Consider the following 11,336-nt stretch of genomic DNA (forward strand, 5'->3'; position numbering starts at 1 on the left):
TTGGCTTCCCAAGGCTTTCTGAAGAGTTCAGCTGAGAGCACTCTATATGTCAAGAGTGCAGAGGATATGTTTCTGATTTTAGTTCTATATGTTGATGACATGCTGCTCACGGGGCCACAGAAAGTGCATATTGCAGCTTTTAAAGCTGAATTATAGCACCGCTTTGAAATGTCAGATCTTGGTCCGTTGTATTACTATTTGGGTATACAGTTTATGCAGACATCAGGGGGCATATATTTGCAGCAATCTATGTATATTCAGAAATTGCTACAGAAGTTTTCCTTTCAGGATTGCAAACAGGTTGCCACTCCCGTGGAATCAGGTGTAAAGTTGAGTCTTGAGGATGCAGGAGAACTTTTTGATGCCACTGTATATAAGCAGGCTGTTGGATCATTACTGTATTTATGCAACACTCGGCCAGACATACAGTATGGGGTATCCGTATTGAGCAGATTTATGCACTGTCCAGGCACAAAACATTGGCAGGCTGTGAAGAGAATATTTAGATATCTCCAGGGTACTATGCATCTTGGATTGTTTTACCCCAGGGGGGATGCTTCATGCTTGCAGGGCTACAGTGATTCAGACTGGGCAGGAGATTATGACACAAGGGTGTCCACTTCCGGTTATTGTTTCTTCTTGGGTGATGCATGCATTTCATTACCAGGTCCAATGCCAGACCCTTTGCGCAAAAAGGGCTTCATTTCCTGAATAGGAGCAACAGAACTTTGCCTTATCTTGCTCATGATAGGAGCCTCCACTTTTATGTCAGTTTCAGTGCTCAAGAGGGAGAGGGAGACCTCCCCTTCAGGCATAGGAGATGGATCTGTTAATTCACCTGTCACAAAACTCTGCCTGGTTTGCCTTGGTCGGGTCTTCTTCTCTACCCTTGAACTTCTTTTGGGTACACTGCCATTTGGTCCTGATTGTAAAGCCTTGCTTGCTCCTGGATGCTGAACAGGAATCCCAGCATCCTTGGAAAGCACTATCGCAGAGCCCGACAACTTCCCTGGAGATGGTTTCATGTTTTCATTCTTCGGGTCTGAAAAGCAAGGAACCAAGGAGGAAAGAGAGTTCTCAGGGGCATTTGAGGAACTTGTACATTGGGCAGTGGCATTGGGCTTGTACATTGTGAAACTACAGCTTCATTTATAGCAGAACAACCCCCTCTTGTATCACAGTTATCATACACTTGTGAGGGACTCCAAGATACTCCTCCATCAGCCTCTTTGGTTGGATTTGGCAGCTTACTCTGTAACTTCGGCAAGCCATGCAGGAGACCACCTGCTCTTGTGTTACAAAAGGAGACCTTGATAGTGATATAAAATTTCACAGTGACTTGCAAACAACTGCTAGATCACATAGGGGTCGAATCTGTTAGCCTGCTCTTATTTAGTCTCAGTCTGTCATCTCCTGGTTGTGAGCTCCTGTCAGAGTCTGACAGGAGACAGAGGAGCTCTGTCAGTGTGTTTTCAGTCTGCTTTAGTCAGCATGTAGCCCTGGGCATTTTACAGCCCAGATCTGGGCTGTTTTTGGGGTGACTGCCCATTATTTTGGGCAGTCGGACCAGTTCTGGTCAGTCGGACCAGAACTGGCCAGTCGGACCAGAACTGGCCAGTCGGACCAGATCTGGCCAGTCGGACCAGATCTGGCGAGGTCGGCCAGTTTAGCTGGTCGGCCAGTTTTCTGGCTGGGGGCTATTTATAGCTGCCCCCCCAGTCAGTCCAGCATTCATCTCATTCATGCTCTGCAGGTTCAGCACTGCTCCCTTCGTCTCCGTCTCCGGCATTGGTGCTGCCTCTGCTTCCAGTCTGTCCTGGCTCCCTCACTGACACTCCGGGCTGCGTGCAGGGACTGTTCTGTCCATTCCAGTGTATTCAGCATTCATATCAGTCAGTGCAGACTTTCTTCCTTCATTCTCTGCTTCCTCTCTCCTCTCCTCTGTGTTCATGTTCTTCTTTCGCTGCGCACTCTCACATGGTATCATCGCCTGATTGAGAGCACGGAGGACGAGAGAAATACCTTACTGCTGCTGTCCACAGTCCCACAACAGCTAGGCGATTCCTTCAGGAGGCTGCCAACAGGTCTATTCCAGCCAGGCGACTGCATCAGAAGGCTGTACAGCCTGCGTTTGCTGTACACAGGGGCTGCCACGTCATCCAGTGACGCAGCAACCCTGCGTTTGCTGCCAGGCGACCTCCTCTGCTGCAGGGCGACCCTCCTACAGCTGCGTTTTGTTGTTTTGCAGGTCGCTTCTACCCTGTCTGCTCCTATCCTGCAGGCGACCTCTGTCTGGGCAAGTTCCCGGTGCTGGTGGTCTCGTTTCTGATGTTCGCCATCAGATCTATTTGCGTTTTGCAGATCCAGGTGGCTGTAGGCACTTTCAGCCTGCATCTTGGTGGTTGGTGACCACACTGTTGGTCCTATTTCGTCAGCGGCACAACTTTCTTTGGTATTTTGCAGATTGGAAGATGTCTTACCAGTTTTCAGGCTTTGAAGACTCAGAGGATGAGCTTCTTTCTCATCATTCCTCTGAGCGGAGGCGGGACTATCGTGAAGTTCGACAACGGGATGACCCTCCTCGCACTTGTCCTTCTTCAGTCCATGCATCTCAGAGGGTTCCATCTACTGCGAAGGTTTCTTCAGTGAAGACTGCATCAACTGTGCGGATGCCTTCCTTGATTCCCTCTATCCAGGTGCCGATTCTCCCTTCCTTTCCGAAGGAAGACAGGCTATGCAGGCCGAGCTCGACTCCATCGAGCGAAACCATACGTGGGAGCTTGTTCCGCGTCCCGAGAAACGGAAGGTGATTGGTGTGAAATGGGTTTTTAAGACCAAATATCTTGCAGATGGCTCCTTGGACAAGCATAAAGCTAGGCTTGTTGCCAAGGGTTTTGCCCAGCGTGGAGACCTTGGATTACTTTGAGACTTTTGCTCCTACAGCTAGGATGTCCACCATCCGAGTGCTTTTGGCTCTTGCTGCTCATCACCGTTGGCCTGTCTATCAGATGGACGTCAAGTCTGCTTTTCTGAATGGCATTCTTGAGGAGGAGATTTATGTTTCACAGCCTCCTGGTTTTCTTGTGCAGGGGAAGGAGGATCATGTCTACAGGCTGCGGAAGGCTCTTTATGGCCTAAAGCAGGCTCCTCGTGCTTGGTACCAGCGGATTGACCGCTTCTTTCTAGAGAGTGGCTTTGCGCGCTCCGCTTATGATCCCAACCTCTACTTAAGGGTTGTGGGTTCTCTTTCGGTGTTCCTCATCTTGTATGTGGATGATCTTATTATTACAAGGAGCGACACTCAGCAGGTGGAGCATACACGGTCCATTCTACAGCAGGAGTTTGACATGACGGATCTAGGGATCCTTCACTTCTTTCTAGGTCTGGAGATCTATCAGATGGCACAGGGCATTTTTATCTCGCAGCACAGGTACATCTCCGAGCTTCTTTCGGAGTTTGATATGGCTGAGTGTCGGCCTATCTCATGCCCTATGGACCCTAAGTCCAAGCTTTTGACTGCTGGAGTTCCTCTTACCGATCCCACCCGTTACAGGTGCTTGAAGGAGGGTAATTCATTTATACCTGTAATCACCTGGAAAGACTGGTATAACTGCCCGACTTGGCCAAACCAAAAGGTCCTTGAGAGCTGCTAGCAAAATATTATGTACATGCCCATTAATTCAACTGTCGAAGGCCTTAATCGTTAAAGGCCTTAATACATGCTGCTACGAACCTGTACTGCAAATATCAATAACACAATCAATTGCTACGTGAAACTAATCTGAATTTGGGCTACTATAAAACTAGAGTACTATACGAGATAAACCCCGTTCTTCCAAGAGACAATGGTTGGAATTTACCTGCTCTCCCAAAAAACATATAGTGGATGTCATTCAGCTCATGTCATTCCACAAAAAAACACTTCAATCCCACAAAAAACACTTGAGTCCCACAAAAATTCAGCTTATGTCATTCCAACTCCTTCCCAAAAAACACTTCAGTCCCACAAAAGTCCAACTCATGTCATTCCAACTCCTCTCCACTTTGCAAGGTGGAGGATTCGTTGCCTGCAATCATATGAAAATGGAAAGAATAAGGTCACCTGTGTTATAACATGACTAAAACACAAATTACAACCAAATGGTTCCATACTTACATGATTTAAATAAACATCTAACCAGCAGACTTCAAGAAATCGTTAAAGATTCGATAATCATTTTGATCAAGAACATATCTATCAGTAGCCTCATTGTATGTTAAATGTGCCAATGCAATAATTGACTCAATATCAACCATGTTTAAGTCTGTCACATTATAAGAGTATGTATGGTGTCCTTTCACCTTCTGATACCAACCAAGCTGAACCTCCATCCCTTGTGGTCGATCTACCAAGTCAAGACCTCGCTTGTAATCTACATACCTGCCACCTACCTTCTTTCGCATCTTTTGGACTCTTCCAAGATACCATGTACTATGAAGAGTTTGCATCTTCTTCAATTTTGTGGCTTTTCCATTTCTCTTGAAATTTGTGTCTCTGTTTCCACATGTGTCATCGTAGAAATAAACAGCACAATCTGACCCTATTCCAAAGAAATTTCCATTGGTTGTTGATGCTAATTTTCCTTCATTGCTGAAATACACTCCTTGTCTTACCCTTGTCAACCTATCTTTTGATAGTGTTGAGTTTCCATTGAGTTGACTCACCAAAGTAGACTTGAAGATGAATTTCTTGTCAACCTCCACCACGGGCGAGATAGTCTTGTTTTCATCCTCAATGCTTGCCTCATCTAGAATCCCATCCACCTCATGTCGAATCTCACTCAGAGCAATGACCTCGTCATCTCCGTCGCTGCCTTCAATGGGCCTATCTTCACCGCAAGGCTCCACAAAGTCATCGTGCTCATCGGCGTCACCCATTTCAGCATCTATCTTTGACCACATTGATTGTGTATCTATCCAAGGCTCTGTCCACCATTCAACTCCTTCGATTGTGCTAGGTTTGATCCCCAATGACTCACAAAGATCTTGTGCCCGCTTCAATCCCTCTTTCAATGCATCTATCAACTTTTCATCAGAGGAAACGCTCTCGTAATTCCCAAGATCTGCTTCCAAAATGCCTTCATGCTTGTTCAAATCCTTCCATATGTGTTCTTGTTTCTTATGTGCCCTTGAAAAAGTCACCCCATTTGATTTACATTCATGCACGGTAATCTTGTTCAAGCTTCCAACACAATGCAAAACATCTCCAAAATCAAATGCTCTTTCTTGCCCAACCATACCTCCAATCTTGCTGAAATAAATTTCTGTTGCATCCGATCCTGTGAGATGTAAAGGACACTTGAGATTTGGGAAGAAATCCCGAAACATCTTTATAAGTAGAACCACAAAATGACAAGAAAGCTGGGTATCTGTGTAAGCCTCTTTGCTAATGAAGTTTTTCTTAAGAGTGTATGTAGAATGATGATGAATCCATAATCTCCACAACTTGAAGAAGAAGACCACTTTACTAGCAAGCACCACACGCTCTCTCAAGTCTAAATGTGGAGACAAAAAAATGTCTATATAATCAGCAACAACCTGCAAATATGCCCCAGTCCCTTGCATGCTCCTCTCTTTTTTTTGCATTTCTATCATACATTTTTGAACTTGTCTAGAGACAATCACTTGGGCTGCTCTCCAATTTTGCCGATCGTTTCGTTGTATATCTTCTTCTCGTAACTTGTGTTGATCGATAGAGAAATGATTATAGACCAAAGCAACATGATTGAGTGTAATCCAAACTTGTCCAATCGCTAGTTGTCGAATAGGACTATCAAGAGGGTTCACAAGCTTCTTTCCACAATGCACAAAATCTTGATCATGTAGTCCATACACATTGTCTCCTATGATTCTGCCTTTGAGTTTCCATCCATCCCATTTGATACCAAACTTTCTATCACTTTTTCCTAAATAGTCTTCAAGCATAAGCTTGCGACGTCTACTATCACCATCTGAAGCATGTCCAATTATTGGCCCTAGGCAATCCTTCCATTTTGCATTCCACATTTGCTCCACAAGACTCCATTGAGCTTTGATGAAATCGCTATCAAAGCGATTAAAAGTGCAATGCACAACAAGAGCTAACCGTGGAAGACTCTCATGAAGCGGGTTGACAATGAGCAGTCTTGCATAATGTCCCACTACGTGATTTTGGAAGGCATCCACTATTGTCTCATATCCTTGTGCTCCATCTCCAACAATGATAACATCATTTGAGGAGCATTGATGATCCTCTCCCTTTCTTCCACAAAACCCAATTAGAGTGTCATCCTTCGCATTCCATCTGCAAAAACATGAAGCTCCACTTTAACATCTTTATTTCCATGGACTTGTTACATAAATAAATTTTAAAACTGAAGCGAAGAGAAATTCAACTAAGTTTTTACCTAATGCGACGCTTGATGGTTGTTTCATCTTCAACAATAATGAATGGCACCCGTGATGCTATTCCATGTTTGGACTTTACATCCTTGTATATCTTTCCAACCATATCAACGATATACTCATGCTCTCCGGATTGAAATTGAGTTGCCTTTCTTCCTTGCCTCCTTGTGGTTGACAAAGATGGCCCTCCAAGGTTTACACTTAGAAAATCATGCAAGCGCGGCCCACCCCATAGCTTTGCAACCTCAAAAATGGTCTTTGAGGATTCTGCATATCTTTGCCCCTTTTTCGATCTTAATGCATTATTTGCAATGTCTTGAAGAAAAGCCCATAAAGCTAATTTGCCACCAAACTTTCCTTGCCTATGAGCCTCAATAATGTTATTGCAAAAACGTTGCACATCCTTCCTATTAATAGCCTCATAGTTTGCTTCTTTTAAAGACCTGATTCTCACTGAAAGCACCACAAACTTTGCTTTCAACCACCATAGTTTTCTCTTGGCCTCTCGCAAGTTTTTCTTTGTCTCAACTACAACGCTTTTAAGCTCTGCACCAGAAAGGTAATCCAATCGCCTTCCTCGACCTGTTTGCCTCTCTCCTCTTTTCTCAATTGCACTACCCTCCCGATACACTCTGCCACGAAAATCAGCGCAAGATGGAATTTTCTTACAATACTCGCATGTGAAACTTTCAAACGGAATTCCAATTCTTGAGATCCGAAGACAGCACACATGCCTAAAGCATCCATCTATCCTGTATTCAACATCCCCATCATATAAAGTAGCTTTTGTATGTGGCTCACAAAACCACTCTTCACCCATCTTTAGGTCTTGGAGAAAAGGTTTTATATCAACCTCACTACCATTAACATCAAGTTTACACTGCCATAATCCCCAACACAGATTTAATAAATGAGAGCTTGAATCACCTGCATGGATGGAAGCCACCTCCGCATACTCTTTGGTTGATACGAGGAATGCACCCAAAGTTTGTTGACATGGATCCTTTTCAAAATTCTTTTTAGGTCGCCCACTAGCTCCTGTGAAGAGAGAAGATGATTGCTTTATTGTGGTCTTCTTGCTCCATGCATTGATGTGAGATTTTGCATTGATATGTTGTGTTAGGATGGTCTGCAAATCTGAACCTCGAGGACATAGGTGCAGCCACTTCCCATCATATTTGCACACAACTTTGACACTATTTTTATCTTTGTAGTCATGTAAAGTTGCTTCAACCAACTGAAAATCAGCCCCTACATGAGGATACAAAATTTTGATAAGAGTTTAGAAACGTAGCTGACAATTGAATCTGATATGCACAAGCAAAAATCCTTAAAAAAGGAACCAAAATAAGGGACTAAGAATTGTCTTACATGATTCAACAAATATCTTTTACAAAAAAATATTACAATTTACAACATAAAACAAGAAGTTGATTCTTACCTTCATGAGTTCTATTGAAATTATTCATCTCCTCAATAGCTGCCAAGATTATTATTGCATCATCAGAATCATTCTCGTCTTTTGGAGTACTTCCATGAGAACCATGAGTAGAAAATGCATCAAACCTCAAACTTCGGTTAGATAAGTATCGTTTTTTATGTGCTTGACCATCTAGAATGTGAAATCTCATGAAGTTTGACAAGCATGAGTATGCGGATTGCTTGCCACTAGTCACTCCCGATCCATAAGCACTCCCACATTCATTGCACCACACTCGAATCAAAGGTTGGTCATTGACATCTTCCGTGATGAGCTGAAATTTATCATCTCTAGATGGCTTTCTCTCACTCAACTTCTTGCGGACCTTCTCACATTGGAGCTCCCAAATTTTGAGCGCTTCTTGTGTTACTAAAACACTCTTGAGCATGTTGACTCTCCCACCATGATCACCCGCTTCCCTTATTTGATCGCCCTCTTCCATCCCATCCATAGCAGTAGCTTCCATGGAAGCATTTAAGCTTCTACAAACACGCTTTGAGGACCCTCCATCATCCACCGTGGTTGATAACCTCTTTATGCCAACTCGCTTGCTATTCTCAATTTTCCAACGCTCCTCTTGTAATGCATTCAATATGCATACTCCATCACAGTCTTCATCTTCAATAACAAACTCGAATGATTCACTTACAATGCCATCTTGGATGATCTCTTGACGTATATCACTATAAGTGCAATCTGCCATCACTCTGACGTAGCCCAGCACCTTCTTCTCGTTACTCCCATGATCACACACCTTTATGTGAGTCTTTGATGCCATGAATGATCAGATCTCTAATCAAAATAACCATACAAGAGACATGAATGATCAGATCTCTAATCAAAACAACCATACAAGAGAGAATGAGGAAGGAAGAGTAAAAAAAAAAACAAAAAAGACATTGACACACAAACTATTCTCTCTTTTTCTCTCTCTCTCTCAATCTCTCTATTTCACACACACTAATGATGGGAATTGGAAAACTGGAACCTAAATAATATGTGCATGTTAGAATCAAAGATTACCAGCTTTTCAAGAGGTCATGAAGTAGATGCGGGGGATGCAGAGATCGTTGCCACCAGCCAAGATGGGAATCAAAGCTATGACGGGTGAATGGCAGGGTGAATGTAATCCAGCTCTGCTCTTTCTCAGGAATTGGAAACTTCTTTACCAGATGTTGGGGACTACTGCAAACATGCACAGTTCAGCAGCATACCATCAAGAAGTAGAGGTCCAACATATCATGCAAGTGGTATAAAACCAGAGCATTAAAAAGCGAGAGAGCAATTCAACATATCATCAAACACGAGCAGTACACCATATCATCAAGAATTAGAAATCCAACATATCATCAAGAATTAGAAATCCAACATACTAGTCACATTGCTGGCTGGACGCTTATTATCTTGCATCCATATGCACAGTATAGATCTGAACAAGAAATCCCTAAGAAACCAACAGCTCTACAAAACAGGCTGCTAAAAATTATTCTTTCAAGGAAAGTTTCAGAAAGTCCAAATCACTAGCCCCACCAAAAGTAGTACTGACACTTCAACCACAGTACTGCACTATTCTCTCGAGCGCGGTCCAGTCCCAAAACAATAAATCAACCAAACAAACTGGCACGCTTATTCATTTCTTCGTTTCAACTTCTGGGGCTCAGTTAGGGAAATTTCTGGTTTACGATCAATAAAAATTCTGTTTCGCTTGGTCAATGGATTAAATATACATATGCAAGTTTAAAGTCATATCTAAAATGCATGGGATATCCTGTATAACTTTGGCCCTGCGTGTTAACTTTAGGGTATGTTAAACAGAAACGCAGCATAAAACAAGAGAGATATGCTCACAATGAGTTCCGTGGAGTTGCGAGACGATCCGGTAGATTTAGTAGCCCAAAGCTTGCATTGATATTAGCTAGCATCTACACAACCATTTTTTCACACTTCAATGCAACATCCCGTCTGTGCGCTTCCAGAATGATTTTATGGTTTGGCAACATGGTGATGATGCTGAGGACCCCGAGAAGATAGAGCAGAGAGGCCGCTCCGGGTGGCACTGACAAGGATTCCCACGCCTTTCTTGGCTGCAACGGCAGCAGTGCTACTAGACATGTCTATCGTGAGAAGTTTCTATTCCAGGTGCGAGGCACGCATGGCAAATGCCGACCTCGATTATACGAAAACAGGCAAATACCTTGATGCCGCTCTGCAAACCTGTTGATTAGTTTACAAATTACGAAGCGAAAGAATCAGGGGAAAAGAAAATTTCCTCACATACCTGTGTTGCTGCTGGATTGAAGGAGAGCGAGGAATACCGATGAAGATAGCTTTCGTCTTTCACTTCTACGTGCTTCACATCATGCTACCACAAATGAAATGTAGCAAAACCTCAAAAAAAGGATGACAAATGTGTACAAATAAGATACCCAAAAAAAAACGCAAAATGACATTGTTAGTAAGCATAGGAGCATCTGTAACATTGTGTATTAGCGATGCTTGCACATTTATTTCACACGAATGGTTGCAAGCATTGATCTCTCGAAACCTCCTTGAAATGAACATGCAAATCAACTATTAGGAGAATATATATACCGACGCACATACCGAGACGTATAGAAAGACTTATACCGAGGCATATACCGATTTTTGCGTCGATAGGCCGTGTCAGTATATCCATAATACCTTGTAGTGCGTGTGTGTGTGTGTGTGTGTGTGTGTGTGTGTGTGTATACTAACAACCTAGTTCTGAAGATTTATGGATAAAAATACCCCTTATTTTAATTTCTCAGTATACAATATTTAACCCCCTTCTTTCATTTTAAATCTGTAGGTGAAACTGATATTAAACCCCCTCCTGTTGAGTGCACGTGCTACACCTACGGGCCTATAAGGTGGACCCCCCGGGTTCTCAGCTTTTGGATCCAACTTGGATCTCAGCTCATCTGGCACATGTACATAGGCAATGCAACCAAAAATTTTCAAATGAGAAATATCTGGTTTCCTACCAGTATACCTCTCCTCTGGAGTCATTCCATGTATTGCTGCAGTGGGAGTCCTGTTCATTATGTAGACTGCTGTAGCAACTGCTTCAGCCCAATAAAAATCTGGCAAGTCTTTTTCATTGAGCATGGCACGAGATACCTCTCCAATATGCCTGTTTTTCCTTTCTGCAATTCCATTTTGTTGTGGGGTATAACTGCATGAATATTGCTGCTTTATGCCATGCTCCCGCAAGAACTTTGCAAACTCATTTGAGAGGTACTCTCCCCCTCCATCTGACCTCAGGCATTTTATTTGCAGACCTGTTTCTTTTTCAGCCATAGCTTTAAGGGTTTTGAAATGCCCAAAAACTTCACTTTTCTTTTTCATAAAATACACCCAAACTTTTCTGCTATAGTCATCAATAAAAGTGACAAAATAATGACAGCCTCCA

The 11,336-nt window shown here is 43.0% G+C and overlaps 1 pseudogene; it reads right to left on the reverse strand.

Annotated features, from left to right (window-relative positions):
- Positions 1-4,173: 4,173 nt before the first annotated feature.
- LOC148010399 (uncharacterized) lies at positions 4,174-5,999 on the reverse strand (annotated as a pseudogene).
- Between the last annotated feature and the right edge of the window lie 5,337 nt (positions 6,000-11,336).

Source organism: Lygodium microphyllum, chromosome 29, assembly GCF_053477565.2.
Source record: "Lygodium microphyllum isolate KBCC chromosome 29, Lygodium_microphyllum_v1.1.10, whole genome shotgun sequence".
Classification (NCBI taxonomy): Eukaryota; Viridiplantae; Streptophyta; class Polypodiopsida; order Schizaeales; family Lygodiaceae; genus Lygodium; species Lygodium microphyllum.